Consider the following 22,029-nt stretch of genomic DNA (forward strand, 5'->3'; position numbering starts at 1 on the left):
GCGACAGCTACAACTCCTTGGGCTACTTCCCCATGGCCTCCTCCCAACGCTTTCTTTATCCTCACCATAGGACCTTCCTCCTGGTGTCTGATAATGCTTGTCCACCTCAGTCCTCCAACAGTCCACGTTCTCACTCTCAGCTCCTAGTGCCTCTTGCTCCCAGCTCCTCGCACACACGCCACAAACTGAAGTGAGCTCCTTTTTAAAACCCAGGTGCCCTGATTAGCCTGCCTTAATTGATTCTAGCAGCTTCTTGATTGGCTGCAGGTGTTCTAATCAGCCTGTCAGTCTTAACTGTCTCCGGAAGGTTCCTGATTGTTCTGGAACCTCCCCTGTTACCTTACCCAGGGAAAAGGGACCTAACTTAACCTGGGGCTAATATATCTGCCTTCTATCACTCTCCTGTAGCCATCTGGCCTGACCCTGTCACAGGAGAAAAGGAAGGGGGACAGGTGGGGGGGGATAGTTAGTGGGTAACATTGTCTCTTTAATATACTGGGACCGACACAACTACAACAACGCTGAAAAAAAAAGTAGATAAGTAGAGAGCGGAGGGTATATGGATGTTGGCAGATATGACCCAGGCACAACCTAACTCTCTCCTGCTGAAAACATCCCAAAAGATTAATACTTAAAAAAACAGGTTTCAGAGTAGCAGCCGTGTTCGTCTGTATCCGCACAAAGAACAGGAGGACTTGTGGCACCTTAGAGACTAACCAATTTATTTGAGCAGAAGCTTTCATGAGCTACATGAAGTGAGCTGTAGCTCACGAAAGCTTATGCGCAAATAAATTGGTTAGTCTCTAAGGTGCCACAAGTCCTCCTTTTCTTTTTTAAAAAAATAGACACCACAAACCTCCATTTCAGTGTGCCAAATTCTGCCCTCAATAACACTAGTGTAAATCCAGAGAAACCCCATTGGCATCTATGGAGCTATTCTGAATTCAACCTGTATAAACTTATTCAAATTAAGCTTCACCCACTGTATTTCAATCCCTATAATTATAGTGAACTACGTTAACAAAGAAGCAATTATTTCCTACTTTACTGCGGTGGTTGAGAGGTACTCGCATCAATGTAATGGGAGCCATATAGGTATCTAAAATAGATGGTTAAATGATTTAGATTGTAGGCTTTTGGGGGCAGAAACCATCTTTTTATTCTGCGTTTGTACAGCACCTAGCACTATGGGGTCCTGGTCCTCCGGTGCTATGGTGACAAGCATAGCTGGTTTCCTTTTTAATGGTACGAAAGGGCGCAATATCGAACATTGACACAATGCAGCAGATTCACTCCTGTCCACCGGCCCCGATAACGCTGACACTTGTGCTGTCGGCTATACTGGTATCAACAGCGAGAGAAGGTCCCTGGTAGCAGCAAACGCCTCCGGTGTGGCTGGTACAAGACAGTACCGGTTCCACGCGGTGCCACCAATATAGAAGACTCTTCTGGAACCAGACTTGACAGTACCTGCTTACGTGCCAGTATAAACAGTGCCGACTTCTGCAGTACCAAGACAAAGGAATGCTTTGGCTTAAATTGTACTCAACTCCCTATGCTTGGCAGTCTTCAGCACTGGGGATTGCCCCCATTTGGCAGGCTGTTTCTTAATACCTTTTTCTAGGCACTGGGAATGGAGATTGGTGCTGGGACTCCACTTTGACAGGAGGAGCACTCCTTACCGATGCGGAGGCACTTGGTGCCGAGTCTGACCGGCCTGGCTCAGATGGAGGTCTCAGTGCCACTTCCATGAGCAGGATCCTCAGTCTGGCCTCTCAAAACTTCTTTGTGCAAGGCTTAAAGTCCTTGCAGATCTGGCAATGGTCCCCAATATACGCTTCTCCCAGGCACTTCAAGCAGCTTGAGTGCAGGTTGCTCAGGGGCATAGCCTTGTTGCAGAAGGCGCAGGGCTTAAAGCCCAGTGACCAAGGCATCCCTCGGCACAAGTAAAAGTAACTAAAACTAACTAACCAAGTACAATAACAAGGAAAGTCCACTGAGAGAACTGTGAATGCAAGGAGAGCAGTTTCAGAGACCGCCACAGGTGATAAGAAGGAACTGAGGGTGCATGAGCTTGCTTGGGTGCTTTAGACTGCTGCTAATAGTGCGTGGCAGCAGAAGACACTTGACCCACCCCAACAGGCACCACTGAGGGAAAAATTTCTGGTGATTCTGCGCGCACACCTAGAGTGCACACGCACCTGTGACATACATACCTAGAGTGGAATGCACACATGCAATCACTCGAAGAAGAACTAGCAGAAACAATCTCAGAACCATTAGCAATTATCTTTCAGAACTCATGGAGGATGGGTGACGTCCCAGAGGACTAGAGAAGGCCAAATGTAGTTTGTATGTTTAAAAAGGGGACCTAGGGAATTATAGACCCGTCAGCCTAATGTTGATACCTGGAATGATACTGGAACAAATTATTAAGCAATCAACTGGTAAGAGGATAATAAAATAATAGAATCATAGAAGATTAGGGTTGGCAAAGACCTCAGGAGAACATCTAGTCCAACTTCCTGCTCAAAGCAGGACCAACCCCACTAAATCATCCCAGCCAGGGCTTTATCAAGCTGGGCATTAAAAACCTCTAAGGATGGAGATTCCAACACCTCCCTATGTAACCCATTCCAGCGCTTCACCACCCTCCTAGTGAAATAGTTTTTCCTAGTATCCAATCTAAATCTCCTCCACTGCAACTTGAGACCATTGCTTCTTGTTCTGTCATCTGCCACCACTGAGAACAGCCTAGCTCCACCCGCTTTGGAACCCCCCTTCAGGTAACTGAAGGCTGCTATCAAATCCCCGCCTCACTTTTCTCTTCTGTAGACTAAATAACCCCAGTTCCCTCAGCCTCTCCTCCTAAGTCATGTGCTCCAGCCTCCTAATCATTTTTGTTGCCCTCCGCTGGACTCTTTCCAATTTGTCCACATCCTTTCTGTAGTGGGGGGCCCAAAACTGGATGCAATACTCCAGATGTGGCCTCCCCAGTCCCGAACAGAGGGAAATAATCACTTCCCTCCATCTGCTAGTAATGCTCCTACTAATGCTCCTACAATATGCCGTTAGCCTTCTTGGCAACAAGGGCACACGGTTGACTCATATCCAGCTTCTCGTCCACTGAAAATCCCAGGTCCTTTTCTGCAGAACTGCCGCTTAGCCAGTCGGTCCCTAGCCTGTAGCAGTGTATGGGATTCTTCCATCCTAAGTGAAGGACTCTGCAATTGTCCTTGTTGAACCTCATCAGATTTCTTTTGGCCCAATCCTCCAATTTGTCTAGGTCCCTCTGGACCTTATCCCTAACCTCCAGCATATCTAACTCTCCCCCCATCTTAGTGTCATCCGTGAACTTGCTGAGGGTGCAATCCATCCCATCATCCAGGTCATTAATGAAGATGTTGAACAAAACTGGCCCCAGGACCAACCCCTGGGGCACTCTGCTTGATACCAGCTGCCAACTAGACATCAAGCCATTGACCACAACCCACTGCGCCCGACGATCAAGCCAACTTTCTGTCCATCTTATAGTCCATTCATCCAGTCCATACTTTTTTAAACTTGTTGGCAAGAATACTGTGGGAGACAGTGTCAAAAGCTTTGCTAAAGTCAAGGTTATCACACCCCATATCCATATGCTTTCCCCATATCCACAGAGCCAGTTATCTCACCATAGAAGGCAATCAGGTTGGTCAGGCATGACTTGCCCATGTTGACTGTTCCTGATCACCTTCCTCTCCTCCAAGTGCTTCAAAATGGATTTCTTGACGACCTGCTCTACGATTTTTCCAGGGACTGAGGTGAGGCTGACCAGTCTGTAGTTCCCTGGATTCTCCTTGTTCCATTTTTAAAAGATGGGCCCTATATGTGCCTTTTTCCAGTTGTCCGGGACCTCCCCCGATTTCCACGAGTTTTCAGAAATAATGGCCAATGGCTTTGCAATCACATCAGCCAACTCCCTCAGCACCCTCAGATGCACTGCATCCAGTCCCATGGACTTGTGCATGTCCAGCTTTCCTAAATAGTCCTTAACCTGTTTTTTCATCACTGAGGGCTGCTCACCTCCTCCCCATACTGTGCTGCCCAGTGCACCAGTCTGGGAGCTGACCTTGTCTGTGAAGACCAAGGCAAAAAAGCATTGAGTACTTCAGCTTTTTCCACCTCATCTGTCACTAGGTTGCCTCCCCCATTCAGTAAGGGGCCCACACTTTCCCTGACCTTCTTCTCGTTGCTAACATACCTATAGAAATCCTTCTTGTTACCCTTCACATCCCCTGCTAGCTGCAACTCCAATTGTACTTTGGCCTTCCTGATTACACCTCTGCATGTTCCAGCAATATTTTTATACTCCTCCCTTGTCATCTGTACAACTTTCCACTTCCTGTAAGCTTCTTTTTTGTGTTTAAGCTCACCAGAGATTTCTCTGTTAAACCAAGCTGGTTGCCTGCCATATTTACTATTCTTTCTGCACATTGGGATGTCTTTTCCTGCACCCTCTATAAGGCTTCTTTAAAATATAGCCAGCTCTCCTGGACTCCCTTCCCCCTCATATTAGCCTCCCAGGGGATCCTGCCCATCAGTTCCCTGAGGGAGTCAAAGTCTGCTTTTCTGAAGTCCAGGGTCCGTATTCTGCTGCTCTCCTTTCTTCCTTTTGTCAGGATCCTGAACTCGACCACCTCATGGTCACTGCTGCCCAGGTTGCCACCCACTTCTATTTCCCCTACCAATTCTTCCCTGTTTGTGAGCAGCAGGTAAGAGGAGCATGACCCCTAGTTTGTTCCTCCAGCACTTGCACCAGGAAGTTGTCCCCAACACTCCCCAAAAACTTCCTGGATTGCCTGTGCACTGCTGTATTGCTCTACCAGCAGATGTCAGGGTGATTGAAGTCCCCCATGAGAACCAGGGTCTGTGATCTGGAAACTTCTGTTAGTTGTCCGAAGTTGTCTGTCTACCTCATCCTCCTGGTCTGGTGGACTATAGCAGACTCTCACCACGACATCACCCTTGTTGCTCTTGGCTCTGTTAACTTAACCCAAAGACTCTCAACTGGCTTTTCTCCAGTTTCACAGGGTTCAATAGGGTTATAAGGAATAGCCAGCATGGATTTGTCAAGAACAAATCATGCCAAACCAACCTAATTTCCTTTTCTGACAGGGTAACTGGCATAATGGATGGCAGGGGGAAAGAGGTAGAGGTGAAAAATCTTGATTTTTAGTATGGCTTTTGACATGATAGTCTCATAAGCAAACTAGGGAAATGTGGTCTGAATTAAATTACTATAGGGTGCATGCACAACCGGTTAAAAAACCATACTCAAAGTTGTTATCAATAGTTTGCTATCAAACTGGGAGGGTATGCTTAGCGGTGTTCCACGGGGTCAGTCTTGAGTCTGGTACAATTAAATATTTTAATTAATTAGTTGGATAACTGCATGGAGAATATGCTTATAAAATCTTCACATTCTCCAAGATGGGAGGACTTGCAAAAACTTTGGAGAGCAGGATTAGAATTCAAGATGATCTTGATAAATTAGAGAACTGGTCTGAAATCAACAAGATGATATTCAGTAAGGACAAGTGCAACGTACTTCACTTAGGAAGCAAAAAAATCAAATGCACAACTACAAAATGGGGAACAAGTGGCTAGATGGTCATACTGATGAAAAGGATCTGCGGGTTATAGTGGATCACAAATTGAATATGAGTCAAGAATGTGTTGCAGTGGCAAAAAAGGCTAATATCATTTTGGGGTCATTAACAGGAGTGTTGTATGTATGACAAGGGAGGTAGTAGTCCCACTCTACCTGTTGCTGGTGAGGACACAGCTGTGTCCAATTCAGGGCACCACACTTTAGGAAAGATGTGGACAAACCAGAGAGAAACCCCAAAAGAGAAAAACAAAAGTGACAAAAGGTTTAGAAAACCTGACCTATGAGGAAAAGGTAAAAAATTGTGCATTTTTAGTTTTGAAGGGCAACCTAATAACAGTCTTCAAATATGTCAAGGGCTGTTATAAAGAGGAGCGAGATCACCTGCTCTCCATGTCCACTGAAGGTAGCACAAGACGTAATGGGCTTAATCAGCAGCAAAAGATACTTAGGTTAGATATTTCAAAAAACTTTCTGATCTAAGAGCATTTAAATTCTGGAATAGGCTTCCCAGGGAAATTGTGGCATCCCCATCATTGGAGATTAAGAACAGGTTTGACAAACACCTGTCAGGGATGGTGTCTAGATCATTGATCCCCAAACTTTTCAGCATCATGCGCCCCTCTTACCCGCGTCTGTGCTCCCCCATCCCCCACCGAGCCAGGCGCCAGGAGCGGGGCCATGGCTCTGGAGTGGGAGAGACACGGTAAGAGCGCTGAGGCTGGGGCCGCAGCTGGGGGCGGGTCTGGGGACGGGAACAGAGTGGCGACCAGGAGCCAAGGCTGGGGTCAAGGCCAGAGTAGAGCTGGGAGTGGAGTGGGGCTGGGTGGCACTCCCTCACTGCCCTGGACCTCACCATGCCCCCCAAATGTTTCTCTGTGCCCCCCTAAAGGAGCCCCACAGTTTGGGGACCTCTGGTCTACATTTACGTGATCCGTCCTCGATGCAGAGGGCTGGACTTGATGACCTCTGCTCCAGCCCTACATTCCTATGATTCTGTGATTTCCAAAAGACTATTAAAGAAGTGCAGGCTTCAAGGTGTAGCAGGAATTGCACATGTCCATGCTTTTATTTTACCTCTGAAAATATCCAATTTAAAAAAACTCTGTACAAATTTATTTAATTTTTCAAAGATTAAAAAAATGCAGCGCAAAATCATGTTAACGGAAAAAAAAGAAATTTAGCACCAATCTTCAAGGCTGTTTGACACACTGCAGTCATCAATAATTTCCAAACCCATACGTTAGAAACATATTCATCCACCGATAGAGGAGAAGTAAAACACAATGTGCTCGGTAGTGTTAAACATATTTTAAAATTGACTCAGCAATATATAGGAAACCTCATCCAATCTTTTAATGAGTCTACTGTTTTCTGTCTGCCTGATCTGAAATTCCGTTCTTTGATATTCAGATGAGTAATGTTGGGTTTTGTTATTACAATCATGAATTTTCATTAGATTATAGGATGTTTTTACATCATCAAATAAGGTCTTCTTAATACAGACAGTTAAAAACATGTACACTGGATACAGGCCAAGGCCAACATATCATAAATGAGGATCAACTGCAAGGCTTGATGTCTATAAATGCCAAGAAAACACCTCATAATGTTTCTTGATCACAACAGAAGAGACCACCAGGCTAAATCATAAACATTCAGAATACTCTGAGTAACTAAGTACTCTATTCAACACAACACTAAGGCCTGGTCTACAATTACAAGCTTTGCCAACATAGCTATGTCCATAGCTTGACTGTGATGGAGTGTACTTCCCACACCGGCTCTGGGAGGGTTGAATTAGGCCAAATGGGCCCAATCAGCCAATTAAGCGGCAAACAAAGAAGATTTAGGCTGTGTAGAGAGCCTTGGTTAGAAAGAAGCTTGTCAGTGAGGGAACAGGCAGGGCTTACATAAAGCCAAGGGCTGCAGGGTGAAGAACAGCAGTCACTCTCCCCTGAGACCTAGTAAATCCTAGGAGACAGCGGTCTGACTAGAATGAGTTGAAGTAAGATAGGAAGTAGTCCGGGGAAAAAGAAGTATGGTTAGGGAAGCCGCAGACCTTGACTACTTGGTGAAGGGCTCTGGACTGGAAGCTAGAGTACATGGCAGGGCTGGGTTCCCCTACCAGCCCCTGAGGAGTTGTACTGTTGAAGGCAGTGAATTAAAAGACTGCCTGGGTCACTGCAGGAGGGAGAGGGACAGGGTCAGGGCAAACGGCATGAGAACTGCCTGCTGCCATTTGAACAGAAGAAACTTTGAAGTATCTCACTCTGGAAGGGGAAACTACTTAGTGACCTGGTCGGAGGGCCAAGTCATGAAGAGAAAGCTGCAGCTCCTGGAGCAAGGGAGGGGCTGCAAAGGGAGAGAGGGAGAGAGAGAGAGTGATGGAGTGCAACCGCTGGAAAGGGGTGTTGGCCATGTAGAACAGCAAGGAGGAAGCGCTGTCAAGTGGTGAGTAGAGCACCCCATCACAATGACACTGGCAAACCTGGGGCCAGCTCTTGCAAAGGCTTTGGGTCTCGGCTGAGCATGAACAAATTCATTGATGGAAACCAGTCTGTTTCACCTGGGTGTTACTATGGTTAAAATGGGTATTGAATTTATAACAACATGTTTAGCGTTTAGACTTTATGAAATGCTTGTAAGTTGCTGCATGCATTAATCTCACTTATACTATCTTTATTGTGTGCTATAAGTTTTTGATTTATAACTGTAAAAAATGTTTGTCCTGAAACTGTCAACCTATCAGAAGGGATTGTCTCCTGCTCATTAAGATGATTATCAAAACTAAACGGGCCATCGTGGGACACCACAATACAAAGACGTTGTTAGCTGCCCCTCCACACCCATGACGAGGCTACATCCAAAAGGGCTCATCCCATCATCTTGAATTCCGAAAGAAGAAAATAAAGATAGTGAAGAAAATGTTTCTTCCCTTTTCTTGATCGGATTTTCACAGGGCTGGAGCCACGAAACAGAAGCAAAGATCTCCAGGGACAACCTAGATTACCCCTGAAAGACATTCATTGCTGACAGACTGCTACAACTCTGTCACCTTTTGGAACCATAGACGGTAACTCATTTGTGTACATATGTTTGTCTTATTTAACCTGTAAATAACTCTCTCATTTCTTTTTCCTAGTTAATAAGTCCTTAGTTGGCTTACTATAGGATCATCTACAAGTGTTATCTTTGGTGTGAGATCTGAGGTACAAACTGACCAGGGATAAGTGACTACTCTGCTTCCAGTCCCAAGAATCTGAATCTTTTGTGATCTTTGGTGCTAATATAACACTGACAGACCCCGGTTGTTGGCAGGCCGGATTGAACCTGGGTCCTCTGGAGCTTAGTGCATGTGCCTCTACCGTATGAGCTAAAAGCCATATGGCTGTTAGCTAAGGCTGCAGAGAAGACTCATTAATCTCTTTCTCTCTTTAAGTGGTCTCGGTGCCACTAGATGGGACAGAGCACCACACCCTGGAGGTGTGTGGGTTACACATAGCAACCAACTATCACTAAGTCTAGCTTGCTGGATGGCAAGACAGTCTAGTCAATTCCAGTCTAGAATGCCCAAGGGGCCTGTCTGTGACTCCATAAGACTGTTAGAGCGCTTCAGGAGTTTTCACCAACCCAGTAACAAATGAGATCTAATTACAGAACATACAACCAGTTTGGGGTGTCTGCCCTGAGGTTGGCACTCACAGTCGCGAACTACTCCAGACAGCGTAACAAGTAGGAACATGATTTTTTGCAGATATAACTATGCCAGCAAAAGCCCTCCTATAGACACAGTTATATGCGCAATAGTCTGTTTGCCAGTACAGCTTATTTCACTCAAGAAACTCATATAAAATATACTGACAAAATGACTTTTTCTGCCAGGATAAATTGCATCTGCAGTAGAAAGGTTTAACAGTATAGCCCCACCTGTACAGCTGCACCATCAAACCTTTTCAGTGTAGACAAGACCTCAGCATTGGTCAGTGACATCCAATTCTAGGGTACAATCCTGAGCCACATTACACATGGATGTAAGAGTGTGAAAAGCACCATAAATGCTGGGGGGACTTTTTGTAGTGGGGGTGGAGAAGGCAAAAAAATAATGTTCTCAAAGGGCCCTTTCACTTCAACACATCATGGATATAACCCGCACAGCCAATCTCCACAAAAGAGTACAGGGAAAGAGTGGACATATCTTGTGGGCCTGCACTGAAACCACACAGCCTGAAAACACATGACTCAAAACGGTTGTAGGAACCAACCAGCAGACTGCATCTACTACTCCCCTTTTGGAGATACAGCAAAGAAAAAACGTTGACTTCTTAACAATAGATACGGACAGTTTTATGTTTTATACAATAGAAACCTGTGTGGTTTTCACTGACTTACTTTTTTGATTACGTCGTTTCTCTCAGTGCGTCTCAGTCTCCTTTCTGCAAAACAATGAACAAAAAAAGACAATTGTTAGAAATGCAGTTGCCAAAACAAATGACATTGTTCTTTGATATTTGCCCTCTCCCCTATTATTGATATTTGATGTTTTAATTATACTGTGCACTAGAAAATTATTCCATCACTGATTTCTTATTAAATGAATGGTTTTATAGATAGAGAAGTTTCATAAAGCAGGAATCAATTTTGTCAGGAGGGATTGTGGAGAGAGTTTAGTAATTTGAGCATGACACCCAGAAAATCCCAGATTCTATCCCAGACTTTACCGATGACAAGCTGTGTGGCCAGGGCCAAGTGACATCCTTTCTCTATGCTTTAGTTTCTCTGTGTATGAAATGGAGATAAGGATGTACTATCTCACAGGGATTGTTTGCAAAACGCTCTGAAGATATAAACTGATATATAAAATCTTCTGCAAAAGGAATCATATTATTTCCTCTTGCCAATTCAAATTTCTTGTTTATCCACAGAGCAGATACAGCACTAACAGCAACAGCAAACACTTTCTCACACTGCCCCACTAATGTGCCTCAGTGCTAACCTGGTGGGACCATTCTATGAGAGAGTAGTCAGTTTCAACGGTTCAGTCATTAGCCTCCGCTGAGATTCCTAACAAGGGTGCCTACTGAGGGGAGGTGGTTAGTGATTTGGACACATACACTGAGATAAGTAACATGCTTCAGATGGTAATGACTTCTGATCATTACTGACCAAGACCAGATCTCAACCACCAATCTAAAACAAATATTCTGTGTCCCCAACACTGTTTCCTTTTAACCATGCAGAGTAATCAAATCTCTGACACAAACACAAAATCTTAACTCTCTAAAGATTCATGGGATTCTAGGAAAGACTTATGCAAAGCAAGGGAGTTGCATGCACGCATCACATTAACCAATAACAGAAGAATAACAGGCACAGATTCCATTACAGAGAGCCAGATTGGTGGAAATGTTTCCCACATCCTCCACTCAAAAAACTGTACTCTTCAAAGAGTGCATCCAGTTCTTTATGTAAATGTGTTTGTAAAATCTGATGAGTACAAAATAATGCATACTGGAAAAAATAATCCCAGCTACAAATACAGAAATGATGGGCAAAGAGTTCTTGGTGTCACCATGGATAGTTATCTGAAAACTTCAGATCAATGCACAGCAGCGGTCAGAAGGGCTCATAGAATGTTAGGGACTAATAGAAAAGGGATAGAAAATAAGATAGAAAATAACATAATGCCACTATATAAATCCATGGTACACCCACATCTTGAATACTGTGTCAGTTTTGATCGCCCCATCTCAAAAAGGAGATAGTGGAACTGGAAAAGGTTCAGAGAAGGGCAACAGAGATGATCAAGAGCATGGAACCTCTTCCATCCAAGGAGAGACTAACAATAGTAGAGTTTCAGAGTAACAGCCGTGTTAGTCTGTATTCGCAAAAAGAAATCCAATGAAGTGAGCTGTAGCTCACGAAAGCTTATGCTCACATAAACTGGTTAGTCTCTAAGGTGCCAATAGTACAGTTGTTCAGGGAGATATGATAGAGGTCTACAAAATCAAGAATGGTATGGAAAATGCCAAAGATGTACATTCCAAAGACGTAGATATCTTCAGTTGGGGAATAAGCACCAGGAGGAAGAGAGAAAATCTTAGGAAACTATTATCCTGTTAACGCAAGATAATTAGTTAGTTCCTTGATAATAAGAAAAGAGGAAAAGAAACAAATGATACAGCAATATGCAGAAGGAATATTATTTCCAAATGGGAGAGCTCTCAGAGTTTCGTTCCTGTGAGATTAGCTGCTGTTGAACATCAGATATTACTTTGAGTAGCATGCATCTCTACAGTTCAGGATTATGATTTTTAAAATTAGAACAAATTACTTTTCAATGTTCACACAGACATAACAAAACAAGGAGCAATGATTTACGGTTGTTTAGGAACCGAAAAAAACAAAATATATAAAATACAGTCTCTGCCCCTAAGAGATTACAATCTAAAAAATAAACATACATCATGTACAAGGAAAACTAGAGGTGGAGATAAACTGAGGCTTTGTCTACACTACAGAGTTTTGTCGATGCAAATTAAGCTGACAATCAATGACCGGTATAATTATATCGCTTGTGCATGTTCACGCTACGCTCCTTCTGTCGGCAGAGTGCGTCCAGACTTGGCGCTCTAGCAGTGTATGTAGCTTTCCCACTATGCTACTCCCACCTTCCGCAGCTAAGACTTGTGGGACGGCAGAGAGGATCGCAGTGTGGTCCTGGGGTGCGGATTCACCATCCCATGATGCAGTTCTTTCCATCCCAGCATTCCATGGGCTTCCGCCTGCATTTTGAGGCATTTTTCAATGCCCCCAGTTTACTGTGCACACGCCATCTCTGTCTGGAAGGGTGGATCCTGCACTGCTCTCTACTGTTGTGGTCACTGTTCTGAACACATTGTGGATGGCCATGCAGTATATTATGAGCTCCGAATCTGAACAGGAATCAGAGTTGCCTGATCTGCTATGTGCCATCGAAAGAATCATCATCAGATTACTTTTGGTATTCATGGAACAGCTGAACATGGTGGACCATTGCTTTTGGGCTCGGGAAACTAGCACTGACTGTTGGGATTGCATCGTTATGCAGGTCTGGGATGAAAATCAGTGGCTGCAGAACCTTTGGATGTGCAAAGCAACCTTCTCAGATCTGTGTGAGGAGCTCACCCCAGCACTGTGGTGCAAGGACACCAAAATGAGAGCTGCCCTCTCGGGGGAGAAGAGCATGGCGATCACTGTGTGGAAGCTGGTGACTCCAGACTGCTACCCGTCGGCTGCGAATCAATTTGGAGTCGGGAAGTTGACTGTTGGGGCTGCGTTAACACAAGTGTGCAGGGCCATTAATCGCATCCTGCTATGAAGGACTGTGACTCTTGGCAATGTGCGTGAAATAGTGGATGGCTCTACAGCAATGGGATTCCCTAACTGCGGAGGGAAGATAGATGGCATACGTATTCCAATTTTGGCCCCAGACCATCTAGTGACGGAGTACATCAATAGAAAGGGGTACTTCTCTATGAAATTGCAGGTGCTGGTGGATTACAGTGGGCATTTCACTGACACCAACACAGGATGGTCTGGGAAGGTGCATGACACATGCATCTTCAGGAACTGTGGCCTGTACAGAAAGCTACAAGCAGGGACTTTCTTTCCAGGCCAGAAGATTCCAATGGGGGATGTTGAAATGCCCATAGGGATCCTGGGAGACTCAGAGTACCCCTTACTCCCATGGCTCATGAAGACTTACACGGAAAACCTGGACAAGCAGCAAGGAGCGCGTCAACAACAGGCTGAGCAGGTGCAGAATGACAGAGGAATGTGCCTTTGGCAGATTAAAAGCATGCTGGTGATACCTTTATGGCAGGTTAGACCTAAATGAGGAAAACATTCCCATGGTTATAGCAGCTTGCTGTGCATTCCATATTTGTTAGGCTAAGGGTGAAAAGTTTCCCCCAGGGTGGAAAAATACTGCTGCAATAGTGAAAAACAGGATAGCTCAGGTGTTTATGTCTCCAGCTGCTGGCTGGAGGCTTTACTACAAAGTTTAACTAAATTTGAAAATTAAACCGTAAGCCTGGATTTTTTTTAGGGCAACTACCCAAATTCCACAGAGACAGCAGTTGGCTAGATAAAGTGTGATCCTCATACAAATAAAATGCTCAGTAATTTTCTAACTGTGCAGATTTTAACCACTTTGGACCACATTTATCCTGGTGTAACTCCACTGAAGTCTCACTATAATTTACATTAGACACATTTATACATACTGTACTGAGTAAATTTTACATCATTAACGTCCTAAAATAAAATATCTGAAAAATCTCTCTATTGTTCTTCATCTCACATTTGCTTTAGTGGAAATCACTTAAGTTTATATTAAATTTTAGGCGGAGCTGGTAGGGACACATTTTATTTTAGGTTGTCTAATACTTTCCATTATAAACACCCTATTTTCAGTTTCGTATAACATGGACAAACAGCGACTGTTTAGGCTGAAATTTCCCATAGAGAGTGACTATGTAAGGCTGACATTTAATGTTTCGGCAAAAATGGTTCAGACATTTCTCAGAATTAAGTTAGATTGAAATATGTTTTGCCCGTGTCAAATGCTTACAACGGTTTCATTGAAAAGCTCTAGAACATCTATGCTTTGAGAAAGAGATCTGAAATTGGGGGGGGGGGGGTAACCCTGATGTCAAGAATGTGCCTTTTGTATCTGCATGAAAATCCACCCACATCCGGCCAAGTAACACGCTGCCATACAACTGCAGTTTTCACGTGCTTAGTAGAGACCTGTTAGAATTTGGCAGCTAAATTCTCTGAAGAATCCATCTGTACTAAGCAAGCTCCTGTGCAGAGCTGAGCAGGGCATTCCCTGCAATTGCTCCTCCCAGCACCAGGGGACCACTGTGGCTCTGGGGATATTCTCCCTCTCTCTTTCTTTTAGCCTGTGCTCTCAACACTCCCCCACTAGCACCCAGGAGAAAGAGGAAGCTCCCTGATACAAACAAAGAAGAGCACCAGAGCCAAGTTGCAGTGTGGGATGGAGGCAGACCCAATCTACAGGCAGGCTGTTGGTGTGGGGACAGCCAGGCTGTGGCGGTACATGCTAAGGGTATGTGCAGAGATCCTGTGGAGAAAACAAAAGTGCATATATCATAATGCATATGCACAAGTGGGCCAAATTAAGTTTATTACTAAGCACAGTAAATACCTGTTTCTACATAGCTAGGCAAAAGAAGAACACCCATTTCAATTAAAGAGACAAAATGGGTGAAATGATCTCTTTTATTGGACCAACTTCTGTTGGTAAGAGAGACAAGCTTCCAAGCTACAAAAGAGCTCTTCTTCAGTTCTGGGAAAGGTACTAAGCTGTGACACTCTTAGTACCTTCCCAGACCTGAACAAGAGCTCTCAAGTGAGCACCCCAAATGAAGAAACATACCTGACTTGCCAACCAGTGGCAACTAGTGCCCTAACCATTCCCATCGCAGCCACCATATGCTCCCTCAGCTCTTGCAGAAGTCCGCTCCCACACATCTTACTTTGTACAGATCCTGCAAATCTTAATGACACTCCTACCTGGAGAGACCATCCCTAGGCATGAAAGTACCATGCACATCTCCAGGCATACTGAATACTTGACCTCACTGATAAGCATGCCATAAATGTCAAATATGATGGTGGATTTTGACATGAGCCCACTAAGAACCGCTGAGACCAATACCTAGAACAACAAGCAGCCATCAGAAGGCAATTACTTTCTGTTGCTACTGATCTGGGATGAACTATTACCCGCTACCTGAGCCATAAGTCCCCATGCTTTAGTTGAACTTCTAAACTGCACATAAATAACTGCCTGTATTTCAAAACAAGCAGCTTTGTTTCCTACTGGTGCGTAGGGATGTCCAAAGCACAGCCAGCAAAGGAGTATCAGCAATGCCCTTCAGACATACATTTCCACCCTAAGTCTTGCAATGGCACTAAAAATTAGAGGGCTGCATCAGTAAGGCCATGGGCATGTACATGTGGCAGTTTCTCCCGCGGCTGAAGATTATGTAGCAAGAAGGAAAGAACATTGCCAAACTCCATCTTTTTTCTAAGGGAGAATAAAGATGCAGTTTCATGTGAACTGAAAATGGAACATGAATATGCTTCTACCTAAAATGGACCTTGTACTGTAATCACCTTTATGCAATAAAAGTGGTTTATAATCAAGGACAGACCTGACGAAGAGCAAACTCATTTCAGCCTGCGGCCTTTCACCAGTGCACACCCATTTCATAGAATCATAGAATATCAGGGTTGGAAGGGACCTCAGGAGGTCATCTAGTCCAACCCTCTGCTCAAAGCAGGACCGGTCCCCAATTAAATCATCCCAGCCAGAGCTTTGTCAAGTCTGACCTTAAAAACTTCTAAGGAAGGAGATTCTACCACCTCCCTAAGTAACGCATTCCAGTGTTTCACCACCCTCCTAGTGAAAAAGTTTTTCCTAATATCCAACCTAAACCTCCCCCACTGCAACTTGAGACCATTACTCCTTGTCCTGTCATCTTCTACCACTGAGAATAGTCTAGAACCATCCTCTTTGGAACCACCTCTCAGGTAGTTGAAAGCAGCTATCAAATCCCCCCTCATTCTTCTCTTCTGCAGACTAAACAACCCCAGTTCCCTCAGCCTCTCCTCATAAGTCATGTGTTCCAGACCCCTAATCATTTTTGTTGCCCTTCGCTGGACTCTCTCCAATTTATCCACATCCTTCTTGTAGTGTGGGGCCCAAAACTGGACACAGTACTCCAGATGAGGCCTCACCAATGTCGAATAGAGGGGAACGATCACGACCCTCGATCTGCTGGCTATGCCCCTACTTATACATCCCAAAATGCTGAGAGTGCTAAAGGAATCGGCGGCTGTGATTGCAGAGCCATTGGCCATTATCTTTGAAAACTCGTGGCGAACAGGGGAAGTCCCGGATGACTGGGAAAAGGCTAATGTAGTGCCAATCTTTAAAAAAGGGAAGGAGGAGGATCCTGGGAACTACAAGCCAATCAGCCTCACCTCAGTCCCTAGAAAAATCATGGAGCAGGTCCTCAAGGAATCAATTCTGAAGCACTTAGAGGAGAGGAAAGTGATCAGGAACAGTCAGCATGGATTCACCAAGGGAAAGTCATGCCTGACTAATCTAATCTAATCGCCTTCTATGATGAGATTACTGGTTCTGTGGATGAATGGAAAGCAGTGGATGTATTGTTTCTTGACTTTAGCAAAGCTTTTGACACAGTCTCCCACAGTATTCGTGTCAGCAAGTTGAAGAAGTATGGGCTGGATGAATGCACTATAAGGTGGGTAGAAAGTTGGCTAGATTGTCGGGCTCAATGGGTAGTGATCAATGGCTCCATGTCTAGTTGGCAGCCGGTATCAAGTAGAGTGCCCCAAGGGTCGGTCATGGGGCCAGTTTTGTTCAATATTTTCATAAATGATCTGGAGGATGGTGTGGATTGCACCCTCAGCAAATTTGCGGATGATACTAAACTAGGAGGAGTGGTAGATACGGTGGCAGGTAGGGATAGGATACAGAGGGACCTAGACAAATTGGAGGATTGGGCCAAAAGAAATCTGATGAGGTTCAACAAGGATAAGTGCAGGGTCCTGCACTTAGGACGGAAGAATCCAATGCACCGCTACAGACTAGGGACCGAATGGCTAGGCAGCAGTTCTGCGGAAAAGGACCTAGGGGTGACAGTGGACGAGAAGCTGGATATGAGTCAACAGTGTGTCCTTGTTGCCAAGAAGGCCAATGGCATTTTGGGATGTATAAGTAGGGGCATAGCCAGCAGATCGAGGGACGCTGCATCTGAGAGCACCAAAATTTGCCCGTACACTGCTTACTTTGGTATTCGGCTCGGCAGATGGAGCAGCTGTGGCAGATTTAGCAATACAGTGGGTTCAACCTCCACACAGTGGGTGGCAAAATGTATTTACATATGAATTGCCTGGCCCACTTACTTCAGAGTAAAGCACCCATCAACCTTTCCTTACAATGAATAGTATATTATACAATAGAAGATAATGGAAGTCTTCATTCCAGGCAATTATGAGTTTAAATAAACAATCAAGTGTGCAGCTACAGAGCTAGAAAAAGATATTTCAAAACAGAAATCCAATCAGAGTCTAAGTCCAATGTCTTATCCACAGGGCAGGTGATGTGTAGGACAGCTCTGGCAACTTCCTGGACAAACGTTACTGAATGAAGTTTAAGATCTAGTCTAGACGTGACAAATCGACCCCCGAGCGCTCTCCCGTTAACTCCTGTACTCCAGCACCGTGAGAGGCACAGGCAGAGTAGATGGGGGAGCGGCAGCAGTCGACTCACTGCGATGAAGACACCACGGTAAGTCAATCTAAGTATGTCGACTTTAGCTATGTTATTCACGTAGCTGAAGTTGCGTAATTTAGATTAATCCCCACCCAGTGTAGACCAGGGCTAAGAGACGTGACTAACCTAAACCTTGGGAAAGGTTATGAGCGTCAAAAGGACTCTCCAAAACAATGTGCTAGACAAAGTTAAGTGGGATTCCTAGGAAATACTGGGGTGGGGTGGGGTGGGGAGGGTGGCAATTTTTCACCTCCAGAACCACCCTTTTGAAGTTGCGCTCCAAGGAGAAACCCATTGTCTGTCTGATCACCTGTTACGAGAAGGCCAGACCAGAGGCCCAAATTGGATAAAAGAGTGACTCTCTGATTCGTAGGCTTGCCTGTTCTGAGCTACCAACTTTTGTGAACTTTTGACCACAGAAAAAAAACCCTATTCACTAGCCAGAACCCTTGTTAGAGACAGGGGAAGATCTCTAGTAAACTTATTAGCATGTGTTTAGGTTCTTTTATGGTTTTAAATATGTTTTCTCTGCAATGCTTTAACCTTATGAATAAATATGCTTGCTCAGAAAGAGATGTGATAACTTATCTGTGGGTAATTATGCAGTTTATAGTCTCTGAGGAGGAGTCAAAGCAGCCTGTTTAGTCAGTTTGTAGGGCTGAGGCATTCACGGTGCATTCAGGGAACTGATCAGCCGGAAATACCCAGTGTGAGATGAGAAGGAAGAGAGATGCAGACTGATGACCTGGAAGCCTCAGAGTGGGTGCCCTTGTGGGACCACAGAGGGGGAAATACAGGTGCAGTCGCCCTAAACTGTGACAATCAGCACCTTTGAAAATAGGCTGATTTTCAAAGGTGACTACTGATTTTAGATGTGTCCATTTTTGGAAGCCCAATTTGAGACACTTTAACAAGGCCTGATTACAGGGTGCTGAGCACCTACCTTAAAAGCACCATAATTTGGGCAAATATTGAGGCAAAGTCAAATAGCAGTTTTGAAAACATTTCCCCAACTGACTTGTTCGAGGCTATGCAGCAAGATAGTGACAGAGCTGGGATACAAACTCAATTATGTTTCTGGACATCAAATCTCTGCTCAGACCATTAGGTCACATCTCGTTTACTAGATCATGACTTATACTACTTGGAAAAAATTGCTTATTTATATTCCCTATTCACTGCAGAAATGGATCTTGTGCCTCTAGCAACACAACAAGACCAAGTTTGCATAACTCAAAGAACTAAGGTATTGAGTCATCCCAACAACAAGAGGTGTGCTTTCTTTCTGTCCCATCCCCTCCCAATAACTGGTAACCTTACTTGTCAGACCCCCTCACAATCTTTTAAAATGTTGTGTTATTTTAACAATTACTCTCCCACTCTGGGTTTGATCCAGAGAAGTGATGAGAACCTGCAGGTCCCTTGGATTTCAAGGTAAGTTGCAGATCCTCGACATTTCTCAGAATCACTTTCTTTGAGTGGAACATGGATATGATATGCATCCTTGTTGCCAAGAAGGCTAACGGCATATTGGGCTGCATTAGTAGGAGCACTGCCAGCAGATCGAGGGAAGTGTTTATTCCCCTCTATTCAGCACTGGTGAGGCCACATCTGGAGTATTGTGTCCAGTTTTGGGCCCCCCCACTACAGAAAGGATGTGAACAAATTGAAGACAGTCCAGCGGAGGGCAACAAAAATGATTAGGAGGCTGAGGCACATGACTTAAGAGGAGAGGCTGAGGGAACTGGGCTTACTTAGTCTGCAGAAGAGAAGAGTGAGGGAGGATTTGACAGCAGCCTTCAAATACCTCAGAGGGGGTTCCAAAGAGGATAGAGCTCAGCTGTTCTCAGTGGTGGCAGATGACAGAACAAGGAGCAGTGGGGGAGGTTTAGGTTGGATATTAGGAAACACTATTTCACTAGGAGAGTGGTGAAGCACTGGAATGGGTTACTAGGAAGATGGTGGAAGCTCCATCCTTACAGATTTTTAAGGTCTGGCTTGACAAAGCCCTGGCTGAGATGATTTAGTTGGTGTTGGTCCTGCTTTGAGCACTGGGTTGGACTAGATGACCTCCTGAGGTCTCTTCCAACCCTAATCTCTTATGATTCTATGATAGGAGGGGTCTCTTATAAAAAATATCTTTAGAGAACAGGGATTCACACTACTAAGTCATTTTACCTTCTCCAAGAAGCATGCAGTATGAAGAAAACACAACATCGAGGAGGCTAAAAAGCTCCAGGAATCCATATATATTTTGTAGCAAGCAACGTATTTTTTTTAAAAATTACAAATAAGAATCAACCAAAGTCAGATTTACAAAGCACATACATAGAAAGAGAGAGAAACACACACACATACTTTATCATTTTCATATACAGTAGGTTGACATTAATTGTTAATTTACAAATCAGGCTTAGTTTATTGCAAAGCATTCTACTTTTGAGAGATACACCTATTGCAAGAGGTTGCTGCCCTCTTACTTTGCGGACCTCGCTACAAGGAGTACATAATGTTACACCTATTTTCTGAGTTCTGCACTGACTTCCTATTCACTTCAGGGTACTAATGAATGCTTTTGAGCTATAATACCCAGTAGCACTTGCATCTTGGCTACCCAAGAGAGTGCCTTGTTGCCTACACGCTGCTACCATGATTGTGATCTACTAGGTTGCCTGAGAGAAGAGGGTCCCAGATCAGAATGTCTGGGAATGGGACCTACAAGAGTCTCAGTAAAGAGCACTCCTCTCAGGTGACACACTTCCACCGCTGGTCTGATAGAGCACCACTCTGTTCACTAGGCACAGTGTAAGAACATTTACTTTCCTTAGACAAAGCCTAAGGAGGTTATATGTAGCTTAACCAAGGAGTAACAATGTTGTGTACTGTTTTTAGTCTATCTAAATGAGATTGAAGCATGTTCGATAAATTCCTTCTATAAATCTACACAAAAGTTAAATTAAATATGCACATACTTCTGAACCTGTGTTGGACCAGATGCTCAGCTGGTATAAATTAACGCAGCTCCACTGTAATCAATGTAGATATACAGATTTACACTATTTAAGGATCCAACCATTATTAGTTTGTCAACATTAAACACATTGTCACTGCTGATGTAGAAAAAGCAGGTGTCACAGTTCCAGGGCAAATTGTACCTTTGATTCCCTCACTCAGTCTCTCTGTGGACGCTGCTACCATAGGACTGGAAGGGATGTTGAGAGGTCATCTAGTCTAGCCCCCTGCACTCATGCCAGGATTAAGTATTATCTAGACCATCCCTGGCAGGTGTTTGTCTAATCTGCTCTTAAAAATCTTCAATGATGGAGATTCCACAACCTCCCTAGGCAATTTATTCCACTGCTTAACCACCCTGACAGGAAGTTTTTCCTAATGTCCAACCTAAACCTCCCTTGCTGTAATTTAAGCCCATCGCTTCTTATCCTGTCCTCAGAAGTTACGAAAAACAATTTTTCTTCCTCCTCCTTTTATATACTTGAAAACGGTTATCATGTCCCCTCTCAGTCTTCTCTTTTCCAGACTAAACAAACCCAATTTTTTCAATCTTCCCTCACAGATCATGTTTTATAGACCTTTAATCATTTTTGTTGCTCTTCTCTGGACTCTCTCCAATTTGTCCACATCCTTCCTGAAATATGGCGCCCAGAACTGGACACAATACTCCAGTTGAGAGCTAATCAGAGCAGAGTAAAGAGGAAGAATTACTTCGGTTTCTTGCTTACAACACTCCTGCTAACACATCCCAGAACGATGTTCACTTTTTTTGCAACAGTGTCACACTGTTGACTCATATTTAGCTTGTTGTCCACTATGACCCCTCAGATCCCTTTCCGCAGTACTCCTTCCTAGGCAGTCATTTCCCATTTTGTATGTATGCAACTGATTGTTCCTTTCTAAGTGGAGTACTTTGCATTTGTCCTTATTGAATTGAAGTGACAGACCAACCGCCTGCACTTCTCTCAGTGTAATTCCCGGATTCACCCTA

General features: G+C 44.2%; 1 long non-coding RNA gene across 4 annotated transcripts in view; it reads right to left on the reverse strand.

Annotated features, from left to right (window-relative positions):
- The window catches only part of LOC114018684, a 293,307-nt gene that overhangs the window by 183,614 nt on the left and 87,664 nt on the right, over positions 1-22,029 (reverse strand). For all 4 annotated transcript variants that reach the window (XR_006283232.1, XR_006283234.1, XR_006283233.1 and 1 more), the window contains one exon: positions 10,043-10,086. This is a non-coding gene — a long non-coding RNA (uncharacterized LOC114018684). The remainder of the gene's footprint in view (positions 1-10,042; positions 10,087-22,029) is intronic.

The sequence above is a fragment of the Chelonia mydas genome, chromosome 1, assembly GCF_015237465.2.
Source record: "Chelonia mydas isolate rCheMyd1 chromosome 1, rCheMyd1.pri.v2, whole genome shotgun sequence".
Classification (NCBI taxonomy): Eukaryota; Metazoa; Chordata; order Testudines; family Cheloniidae; genus Chelonia; species Chelonia mydas.